The sequence below is a fragment of the Panthera onca genome, chromosome D4 (genome assembly GCF_046562875.1).
Source record: "Panthera onca isolate mPanOnc1 chromosome D4, mPanOnc1 haplotype 2, whole genome shotgun sequence".
Lineage (NCBI taxonomy): Eukaryota > Metazoa > Chordata > Mammalia > Carnivora > Felidae > Panthera > Panthera onca.
Window position 1 is genome coordinate 85778985 of NC_138351.1, and position 12004 is coordinate 85790988.

At 49.9% G+C, this 12004-nt stretch overlaps 1 protein-coding gene across 4 annotated transcripts in view; it reads left to right on the top strand.

Annotated features, from left to right (window-relative positions):
• MVB12B (multivesicular body subunit 12B) overlaps positions 1-12004 on the top strand; it is a 206181-nt gene that overhangs the window by 80193 nt on the left and 113984 nt on the right. The window lies entirely within an intron of this gene.

Consider the following 12004-nt stretch of genomic DNA (forward strand, 5'->3'; position numbering starts at 1 on the left):
ATTCTGTATTCTGTTTTGTACGTATTCTGCAGGCTCCTAAAATAGCAGAATATGCAACTTTAAATGGGCTTGCTATTCTAAAGAGCTCATACCTGCACACAAACGCGTGATTTATAGCCACGTGGTTGGGAACACTGGCCGTAAGAAGGTAGAATTCCTTCTCTGCCTCGGCCAACAACTCATTTGAGGGTTGGTAAGTAATTTTGTTCATTTTCGTATCATTTCTTTTCCCAGTGAGCCACAAACTAAGAAATGGGTAGTTTGGGTATGAGAGAACAGTGAGAAGGTTTTCAGGGCATGTTGGTTTCAGTAATCCTGCAGAGAAGCTTAGGTGAGCAAACTGGTCACTCTGTACCTGATTTCAGTTGTAATAGACGTAGTAATGGTCTCTACGCTTTCAGCAAAAAGTAGATGGTGAAAAGAATCCTGTCAAATAAAAACTCTTCCCTCTCAGCCCTTAAACTTACCGTGGTGAGGATTGCCTAACGCAGAGAATTGTCAATTTCGTGTGCTGTGCACCTGAAACTAATAGAACGTTGTAAGTCAACCATAGTTCAATAAAAACAAACAAACAAACAAAAAACCCCTCTGCTTTACTAGTAGTGAATTATTTGAGGGCAAGGAACAAACGGCCGTGAGGGATTAAATTTGAGAAAGGGATTACAAAAATAAATAAAACAAGTAAGAATTGGCGAGGCAGTGCTGTTTGGGGATTGATGTAGCACAAATGAGGAATCTAAGAGCTTCCACATGGGTGAATAGAGATGAACAGCGTCTGTCGGGAACAGATTGTGGGGCTCCTCCTGGGCCCCACGGACCACACCCTGCCCTCCAGGAGGTGCAGAGGAGAGCCTGGTGTAGCCACCGGTTCTCCGCGCACTGCTCCTCTAGCTGAGCGCCCGCCCCGACCTTGGCAGAACACCACTGGTGTGAGCCAGCAGCTCAGAGGACTCTGTCTCTCGGGACATCCCCCATAAAGCCAATCTGGTCTTTCCTCATGACAGTTTCACAAACCCTGAGCGATACTTAAACTTGACCACCCGGAATCGCCTGAAACTTTGCAAGTAGTTTTCAGCCTCCCTCTGGCATGAAGAGACAGGAATAGCCAGTGAGCTTCCCAGAGTTGTACACCGAACAGTGGATGTCTCTGGTTTAGGAGTACCAGGCCAGCACAGCTCAGTTCAGTTCAGCGCTTTCTCAGTGCCCAGGGCACCTGCATGGCTGTGGTCACTGTCAGCTGCACTGGGGGACAGCCCAGGCCCATCACCTGTGCTCAGGTCAGCTGAAACCCATAGCCCGGGAGTAGTCACAGCTGCTACCTATTGACATCACGGGGTCTGGAAGGGGCTAGATATGGGCAGCACCTCCGGGCAGGCTCTAACTTTTTGTTGGATAAAGAGCACTGGTTCGCTCAGTTAAAGCACGAAGAGCTCCCCCCACAGAAGCTTGCCAGTCAGCCAGAGAGCACGGTCACCAGCGATGGAAGCAAGAGGGCCCGGGAACACTGGCCACGGGGAACCAGGTAGAATTGGAGATTCTTTGTATCAGAACGAAGGGTTTACAAGGCTTGTATATTTTATACAGAAACTCTTGTTGTGGTTTGCAATGGCTCCAAGGAATTTGGCTCAGTTTTGTTTTACTTGCCAAATGAAGCAGATGTCAGAATAGTCCATATAAAATGTATTGTCCTATGACTGAGTTAAGTCTGCCACTGTGCAGTAGGATAATCGAATGTTACATTAATGCTTCCCAGTAAAAGCCACCGTCTGTCCCAAGCTCTCCTCCGGCACTGGGCAGCACTTCCTAGGTGGCATGCACATCTCTGGGAGCCTCCTAATGCACGGGGGCGGTTTTGGCGTCTTTGCTTTTTGTATTGTTTCCCTAACTAGTACCTTTGACTTTTAAAAAATGAAATGCTGATGATTCACTCAAAATGTCCACTGAAGATTTATGAAACGATGAGTATTTTCCTGGAGGCTTCGGGTCTGTCGTGTCTCCAGCAGAGGAATGTGATAGCTTTATCTCTGTGGGCGATGCTCGTTTTCCCATGTTGGGGTCTGCATGGGGCCCATGGGGTGAAGGCCTCCAAATCCAGCTCCTGTGAACTCTCTCCCATCCCGAAGCTTCAAACTTTAAGCTAAAATAGTACTCTTGTCTTCCCTTCCTTTTTCAGGCTTCTATGCCTTTGCTCATGTGGAAGCCTGTGTGCAACAGGTGTGTCTTAGATTCCCCTGCTTTAGATGTCCGCTCAAATGCTTCCTCTGCCAGGAAGCCTTCCCTGAATGCCCTGGGGCTGGGCCTGGGCTGGGCTTTTCTCTCTGAATGCTTCTTCTTGGTCATCATGCCTTCACTTTGGGTTGTGGTCATGTTGTGAACTCCTTGAGGGCAGGAACCATGTCCGGGATCTGTTATCTCTAGCGCTCTGCACAGATCTAGGCATGTACTCAGTTTTGCAAGAAATGCTTCTCTCACAGCCTAGGACCCTGTGCTGCAGTCCCACCCACCCCACCCCCACCTCCTGCCCCTGACAACTCCTGAGTCCCTGAGCACTTCTTGGGCCCTTTTCTGATACTAGCCCAAGCTTAAGAAATACTTCCAAGTGCGGTCTTTGTGTGGACACAGGGATCAGGTGGCAAAGCCAGGCTAGAGAGAGTGTGCGGTGGTGCAGCGCCCTCTACTGACCAGATCTGGAGGTGGCCGGGAGGACCGGCAGGCCAGTCCGAGCAAGGGGCAGCAGGCCGGTTTTCCCAGCAAATCTCGCTGAGGGGACTGGAAGGGACCGAGGGAGGGGCCGGTAAAGACCCCGTTGCCTGCTTGAGCTCAGGCTTTTGCCTCAGAAGCTAAAAATGTGTGCTCTGCCTCCCATGTCTTATGTTGTCCCTCATGTTTCAAAGAATCCCATGCCGTCTTTTTGGAGCACTGTTATCCCCAGCTTATTTCAGACCAAAGGAACGGTTGGTGGACTTTTCCAGAGTTGATGGGTCATCACCTGAGGACCTCATGGTCCTGGCAGAACTGCCCTCTCTTTCCAGAGGCAGTTCCTGACCCCGGGAGCAAGCACTTCCTGCCTGTTTCCTTCCTGTTGTTGCAGAGAATGATAGTCTTTTCCTTTCGGAATGGTCAGGCCCCCGCAGAGACGAGGGAGCCCCTCGGTTGTATCCAGTGAATGGACACAGTGTTTGGTAAAGTTCACGGCAAAAGGCAGGATGAGGCGTGTTGGCAGTGCTCTTTTTCCTCATTCAGGAAACCTTTATCTCACACACATACATCGCTGCACACGTTTGCCAACCACTTCCAGGCAAAGAAGGACCTGCCTCCTCTTCCAGGAGCATGGAGCCCATGTTCTCTCCGGGCATCTGTGCGGCTCCACCTTTGGCCTGTCCATTCCATGCGCCCCGGTCAGGGTGGTCCGGCCTTGGGGCTGAGACACAGTCCCATCTCCCCATCCATCCTCCGAGGCGGCCACGGCTCTGCGAGTCCGCCTGATACATACAAGCAGACGATCGGTCTGTGGATCCAGGCTTTTCTGGTTCTCTTCCATGCCGCTGCCTTAGGGCAGGGGGAAGCGCCTTCCTGCTTCAACCAGAGCAGCTCCCGCTGCTCCCTCTCACGCCGGGTTCTTACACGTGGTTCTGCTGCCCCTGGCTCCGAGGTTTGGAAAAGCTCTGGGAGGCAGGTGGGTTCACAACTGATGGAGCACCGGCGGCCCCAGAGTGTGGATAAATGAACGGTTCTGTGTTGTCCCGGGTGGGGGCCCCTGGTGGACCGCTGCCCCCTGGCTTGCTGAACAGTAGAACCAGTGGCTTGATAAAGACATCAGAGGCATGCTTATCAAATTTGCAGATGACACAGAGTCATTAGGGAGTGCTGATGTGCCGAACGACAGAATCAATGCTCTGCATCTCCTCTACAGCTAGAACACCCTGCTGGAACCAGGAGATGAAAGGTGATGGGTGAAAACGGACGGCATATCACCCCCCTCCCCAGGTTAAAAAAGTCAGTTGCACAAGGACCAACCTGAGGAGACCCGGCTTAGCAGCGATTTGTGTGCAGTGACCAGGCTGGGCACGAACTGGGGTTGTGTGGAATGCGGCCTGGTGTGCCCGGTGGGGCGTGTCCCAGGAGGTGGCGTCCCACACCTGTCGGGTTCGTTGGGAGGGTCACGTCCATTGCCACGCACCTCCTTGTGAAAGTTACCCAAATTGAGCACCGAATTAGAGTATGAGGAACTGCTGTTTTGACCTGAGTAGAGACCTGGCAGTTGGCTTCAGGTGTTTGAATGGTCAGTGGGTACAAGGCAGAGAAGTGTTTCCAGGTGGGGATGGGTCGTGGGCAATCCCAGAAGACAAAAAATCAAGGCTTTTCAGACCTGCAGGGTTCTTCATAAGCCTTATTTAAAAAGTATATCCCGGGGCGCCTGGGTTGCTCAGTCGGTTAAGCGGCCGACTCCGGCTCAGGTCATGATCTCACGGTCCGTGAGTTCGAGCCCTGTGTCGGGCTCTGTGCTGATAGCTCAGAGCCTGGAGCCTGTTTCAGATTCTGTGTCTCCCTCTCTCTGACCCTCCCCTGTTCACGCTCTGTCTCTCTCTGTCTCAAAAATAAATAAACGTTAAAAAAAAATTTAAAAAAAAAAGTATATCCCATCCCCACCCTCAGATTCAGACTCCTTGCCAGAGGTGACTCCAGGGAGCTGTGGCAGGTGGAGAGGGCGCAGAGCAGTGGGTGTCTGTCGCCGTGGTCTGCTCTGTGTGTGTGGCTTTTAGGGCTTCCTCATTGTCTGATTTGTGGCCGTCGTCCCCTTCCCCTCACCAGGGCTGGTGTCTGGGGAGGAGGCTCGGAGAGCTGTGGAGGGCCGTGTGGCACCCTCCCTGGGATGGAGGGCACAGAGGGCCCTCTGCAGTGCTGACCTGGTGTCTGTGTCCCGGCCTTGGCATGGATTTTGTCCCTTTCCAAGTTCGTCTGAAATGAGTAGTCTGGACTCCCAGGTGCTAGAATTTCTAGCTTTATGTGGACACCGGGCTTGGGCTGTCCTGGGAAAGGTGGAATGTGTGGTTCCAGGAGCTCCTGTCTGCCCTTCCCGCCGGCCCGAGTCTTACATGTCGTGTTTCTGAAGGACAAGCTGCCACCTCAGGCCGTGGGCACGTCCTACGATCCTCCGCTGGCATTGTCCCTCCCCTGGGAGAGGGAGCCGCAGAGCACACGCTCCTCTGCCAGCTGTTGAGTCCTGCCCTGCAGCCTTTGCCTGCGAGGTGCGGCCTCTGGGGAGCCTCTCCCAGGTGCCAGGCGGGGCTGAGCTTCCCTCATAAGGCGTGTGTCACTGCCCTGAGTTGTTCTGGTAATCTTCCGGTGATTTGTCAGCTCCCAGCGAGTTGTCAGTCACAGGTTCCAAAGTATGTTTCTTAGTGACAGACATAATTGTACTTAACTTTTTGCGTGGATGTTATCAATCTGTGACAGATACTCTGGGAAATGGGGCATTTTGATTGCAGAAGGTCTGTCACACGCGTTTAGTCTTCCTCTCAGGGACACCAGGATTCAGTCACAACTTTTGCTTGTCGATGTCAGGTTTTGAGAACATAGATCCTTGCTGACCTCAAAAATCGTTCCGTCACTCCGATCCCAGGGCTGTCATCGGAAAGGTTAATGGCTCTTCCTAAAGGAGAGAGAAAATCGCACTTCGAGGATCTGGAATTCAGGCCGTGCACGCCCAGGCCCAACCCCCCCCCCCCCCCCCATCACAGCCGTTGTCAGAGGCCCCTGAGCTGCCACACTCTGTCCGGCCTCCCTGACCCCGCCTTCCTGGGGACGTGGGATCAGCTCCGCCAGTTGATCAACCCGGACAGAGCCTCGGCTCATGGGCTGGCATCCTGTTGTCGAAACTGACAGCTTAAACTCCGTAGGCCGCCTCTGTCGGTGGTCAGTTATGAGACGGTTTTTGTGCTGTAGATGACATGTGTCACCTGCCCTGTTGTTGCCGGACTTGAACGGGGGGTCCAGGCTGGCACCGATCAGGGAGGCCGAGTTTCCCTGTTGAGGTGTTTGCCACCGGCACTGGAGATCCTATCGGGAGGCCCAGCAGGCTTGCCTGGTTTATAGCTTTGATGCGGGAGGCGCAGCTGAGGGGAGGGGAGGGGACAGGACGGGTTTTCAGAGTTGAAAGCTGTTCTTTAAGGTTCCTCACTTATGAGAAGGGCTGTCTGTGTCCTGCATCAAGGTGAGATGAGAAGGCAAGACCAAAGATGGATTCTGTTGTTTCTCTTCTTCCCCCATAATAGTAAACCATAGGGCCTGGATTCCGAGCTCTCTTCCACAGAAGCAGGACCGTCTGGGGGCACATGAGCCCCGGGGGAGCACCCTGGCTTGGTCCCCCTGAAGGAGGGCTTGGGGCTGGCCGGTCCAGCAGGGCCCTCAGAACCTTGCACCTCAGCAGGGGGTGCCCAGGCAGAACTGTGGGTCTGGCTTCACTTGGGATCATTAGACTTCCTTTTCCTTCACACGAAAACCACACACATTTTTGTTGGTTTAACTGTGAAGATGGGATACACATTTTCATATCCTTCCGTGCCGTGTCACCCCTTTGAAGATGAAGACTTAAGGCAGATGTTTCTCACACGTAGAGCACAAGCATGGGCATTCACCGTGTATTTGAGTTCTCCTCTGCTCCTGGTACCTTCCACCCACCCTGTTCAACAGAACCAACAGCCGGGGCGTCTCGGAGGAGAGCCGTCCACAGGGGCAGGACCCGAACACCAAATCAAAGTGAGATTAGACCCTGAGCTTCCTGGGGCTCAGGTATTACTTCAGGTCAATTGCTCACCTTTTATATTCTCTGCCTGGAACTTCAAAGTCCTGGGTTGCCTGCTGTCCCACTGAGGTTTTTAGACTTGCACGTGTTCTTTTTTCTTTCTGGAACTTTCACTGGCTTCCTGTTATCTGACCTATCTCCCATATCATCTTGCATCAATCCAGGTGAATCTCTTGACTCCCAAGCATCTCAGCCTCATTCCAGAACCATCTCAGCCTCATTCCAGAACCATCTCAGCCTCATTCCAGAACCATCTCAGCCTCATTCCAGAACCATCTCTGCTCTGGCCATTGCTGTCTATCTCCCCTCGTGCCTGCCCCAGGCCCTCCTGGAAGAGGCAGGCCAGACTCCAGAATACTGAGGCTTGGTCCTGTCCACCTTCTGGCCTAGGGTAGCCTTTGCCTCTTCTAGAAAGCCCGGCCCGGGCTGCTTTCCCCCTTCCCCTCCTCCCGTTTCTCACACCAGACAATTTGGCATTTCACATTTCCCTGTCATTGCTACGTATATTTACGTTTGCTCTTATGACTAGATCTGCTGGCTTATTGATAACAGGGATTCTCCTGTTTCCTTCTCTCATAAAGCTTCGGAAAAGGTTAGTCACACAGAAATACAGATGATAATGTACTACCGTGTATGGAAATCCAGCAAGTTCTTTTGGCCGTGTCAACTCAATTCAGTTAAGCGTCAGTGAAAAATGTGTGGCCCCCAAATGGCAGGGACTTTTGAACACCAGGTGCCTGGCACATGGTAAGCACTCAGAATGTGTATTAAATGTATAAAGTGAGCTGGTTTAGATACACAGGACCAGGTATCCTGTATTATCCTTCTCCACCTTCCATTTATTCTGCCAGCCAGCCAGTACAGACTTGCCTTTGCATTTGCTGGGTCTCCAACACTTTGCAAGTGCTTTTACAAATAAGAACTCATTTAATCCTAATAACAGCTCTGTGAATTAGGGTACTGTTATTCATATCCACTTCAAGATGAAGAAGCTGAGACCCAGGAGGTTAAATTCCTTTCCCAAGGTCACACAGAGCTCGGATTTGGACCCGAGCAGGTGAGCTGCCTGTGGCTTACAGGCCGCCTGTGCCCGGGTCACTGGCTGTGGAGCAGCCAGCCAGGTGTCCCAGCCGTCTTCACGTGCGGCCTTTCCAGGCTCCTGACCAGCAGCTGGGAGCCGGGGGCTTCCCAGAGTGTGCACGTGGGGCTGGGGGAGCCCATTGTCTTCCTGGGCTCCTCTGGTCGGAAGCTGCCCTCGCAGTCTGCACTCACACCCTCTCGGGAGACACACGGATGTTGGCCGGAGTCCAGTCTGCTGGTGCCATAGATGGTGGTCGAGGAGAACATGTGGACGCCATACACGAGAGGGTCCTGGCGTCACAGCTCAAATGGCTCCCGAGCCCGCGATGAAGCGGGGTTACAAGCAGTTTGATTTATTCTGGCGATGACGAGAGCCCTGCGAAAGAGACCTACAGGGGAGGGTTCTCTGAATATCTCTCAAGTGCCGGTGTCACCGAGCTGTGACTGCTCTTGCAACAGTATCAAACTTCGCTTTGGTGTCAGTAATTTTGAAGGGGAAATTTCATTAGAATGCAGTTTGGTATTGTTGGATATGAATGATGGGTTTAGGCTGAGCAATACACTTTTTGATATTAATTTTTAATATGGCTTCTTGGGAAGTCAGAGCTTCTATTTAATGAAGAATTGACTATTAGTCAATACAGCTCCTGCCTCTGAGCCGGCCTTCTTTGCTCTCACTCTTCCACATCAGATTTTGACAAGGTATTTGCTGCTTGTAAATGTGGTATCTTTGTAATTTTTGTGACTCTGTGAGTGTCTTATTTTTCTTGGTGGTTATGATGGTTCTGCGTGCTTCTTGTTGTCCCGGAAGCAGGGCTGTAAATGTGAAATGATTTCCTCCTGTGCCTGGTTCACAAGTGCATGGGGCTCTTTGTGCAGTTGGTTTAAAGCTCCAGGGTTTGGAGAAAGGCCTTTTTCAGGATTATGAAAATAGTTTTCCGTGTGTCAGAACAGATTTATCAGTTCACTTTAGGGTCGGTTTTGTGAACCAGACCATTTAGAAGAGGATATTTTACCTTTTATCAGAGTGGAAGCTGACAGTCTATTTGCAGGTAGCTCTATGGAATATTTCACCTGGATCTTTCAGTGTAAATCTAGCCGCCAAACAAAGTAAAAATGGGCGTTAAGCGAAATTTCCTGTGATTTTACCCACCCCAACCCCCACCCCCGGGCTGTTCTATTTCAAGGCAGGGTTTCAATTATTAATTTGGATATTTAATAAAATCCCTTGCTTGCAGTAACTTTTAAAAGTCCCCTTGAATTTTATTCGGGTCGGGTTTTTGCCCGTGGGTCGGGTAGCATTCAACTTGAATATCTTTCTTGAGCAGATGTTTTGTTTCCAGTTGAATAGTAATATTAACAATCGAATAAACGAAATTATCATCATCATTATTTCAGCTACAATTTTTTGAGCATCTTGTGCCGGGCACTGTGCAAACACTTTACAGATATTGTTTAAATCTTTCTAACCACGCAGTGAGGTGCGTAATGGAAACGAGCAAAGCTTTTAAGAAACCAGCAAGCTGCAGCCAGGAGAGGTGGCGGCTGACCCGAAGGCAGAGCATCAGGGCTCAGAGGAGCCAGGGCTGGAGCCCAGTCCCACCACCCCTGCCTGAGTGTTAAGACTCTGGCCTCAGTGTCTCCTGCGGCCTCGACCAGGACCAGACACAGCCACAAGCCATTTCAGCCCATGGTTCACATCGTACCTCCTTAGTCATTGCTTCATTTTGCTCAGCAAATTGTTTTCCACAGCTTCTGAGATTGATTGAGCAAGGAGGAGAAGAATGCGCCTTTGATTCTTTGTTAGGGTTTGTTATTTTCGGCTCGGACTGTTCCCCTGCCCGCCCTGCACTCTCACGCACGTAGCCTTTTATGAATCTGAGTTTGGCAGTGTCGCTGCTCTTGAATTTTGGAAAAGCGGATATTTTAGTAGGCTGGAAGAAGATGAAAAGCTAGAAGTGCCCATATGTTCCTTGTTTTTAAAAGTAGGGTCAGTGAGGTTTAGAGACTCTTTAAATATTTCAGTTTATAAGATTAGACTAGATCATCTGGAATGGAAGTGTGGTGCCCTGGGTCCCAGACTTCACTTTTTTCTTCATTTCTTTTATATGGGAGGTAGGTGTTTTGGCATTGCAGGGTTCAAGTGTAATAAAACTTAAATGTAGTGAATAAATACCATGATTTGGAGTGTTGCAGCAGCTATGAAGTTAGTTTCCTTTCTTTTTCTTTCTTTCTTTCTTTTTTTTTTTTTTTTTTTAAGTAATCAGTGACTTGAAAAATAACAGTTTAGTACAAGGATAGTAACTTAACTGAAAACTCCAAAGCCTTAAATTTGAGAATGCTTGTTGAGTGCACCTGGGTTTGGACTGTACCCCCCCCCCCCCCCCCCCCCCCCGCCTCCACCCCCTAATTTATATACACAATGCTGGATATAACTCCAAACTCCAGAGTCGAGTCTTTGGCATTTTTCTAAGGAAGCATGCTCTTCACCCAGTTAAATCTTTGCAGGTTGAAATTAAGCCTCGCTCCTGAAATGTCTATTTGAGTACTCTGAAATTGAACACAGTGGTGTGTCTTGTTAAACCCATGCCATCCTTTGTCCCCGTACCCTCTTGGTAAGTGATGTGGTGGTGGTTTTTCTTGATCCCGAGGTATCTGTAGAAGCCCACGGTCTGAGCAACTGCCTACCCCAACCCCAAGTTTCCAAATGAGGGGCCCTTGGAGGTGACTTAATGCCACGCACGTGGAGAGAGGCAGGGGGGCTGGGACCAGGTCTCCCCTCCAGTTATGGTCCAGCTAGCATTTTATACTTCGGGCTGTGAGGTGTGACAGACAGCACTGTGCTGCCCTTGGTGACCCCACACGAGGTCCTGGGAGAAACCTGGCTGAGGAAGGGCTGTGGTCACCACCCTAGTAGAACCTCTGAATACCCAGAGAGGAGGGACCTTGACCTTAATTGTCTTCCAGGGCCCCGCTCTTCTCCACCTAGAGTAAGCGGGAACTTTGTGCTCCCTGCATTTCCTGTCATGTTCATTCACTCTTCATACCTCTTCGATTTCTAAATTTCAAGAGTAATTTGTCACTTTAGAGGAGGGAGTCATTAATAACCATTATTGAGAACTGTCGAGCCTTCCTCTCTGTGTGTGAGTGTCTGAGTTAAGCATCCAAAAAATTGGCCTTGTTGGTGGCAAACAGGGCCTCAGTATTGACAGATCAGGACTGCCCCACCCCCACTGGTCTTTCTCACGTTCTAGTTTTTCCAAGTCTGTCTTTAATCACCGAGAGAGTGGCGGCCGAGTGGTTAAAGCATGTCCTCCTGGAATTCATTAGTATTATTACCAAAGACCGTGTTGTAAATTGTTGATTTTTTTTTTTTTTTAACTGCTTGGAAAAAATTTCTCAACTATTTCATTTTAATGTGCTTTAAGGGTAGAAAAAAAAAAGGGGGGGGTGGGGGAGAAAGATTTTCCTCATCAAACATTTGAAACAAAATAGTTCTGAAACCCTGGCTTCAGATCTCTCTGGGTGTGGGCTTTGAGTGGTTGTCCTAAAAGAAGCTGAAAATAGCATCTCCCTCACCTCAGGCTGTGGGGTGCTGGCCGGGAAGAACCCCCAAACCTTCTGAAAGTGGTTAAAAAGAATTGGCATTCAGTGTATGTTAATGCACATTGTTATTCTTTAACATTAAAATTCCACTAAAGTAGTAATAATTACTGTTAATATCTTCCAGTGGAAACTTACAGTAAAGGAGCAATAGTAGAAACAGTATTTAAAGGAGAGCTGCAGCGTGATAAGAATGCAAATAAGTGTTATTAGCCTAATGATTTTGCCGTCGCCATGGTTGTGCGCCACCAGTGTTGTGAATATGTCATCCGGCACCCGTGAATTTGGAAAGTGTGTCAAAACACAACTTCAATTAGTTTGCTCTAATTATGGCTCTGGAGAGTTTGTAACTACATCACTCCTCATTAAAAGAGATTTTCTTATATGGATTAATGTAATATACAAAGGAAAGTTTCAAAGTTCCCGACGCCGTTTGCTCCCGCAACGAGGCAAGCTCAGAGCGGGGCTGTGATGGATCCTGGGTCTGCTGCTGCCACCGGCCTGGCCGAGGCAGGG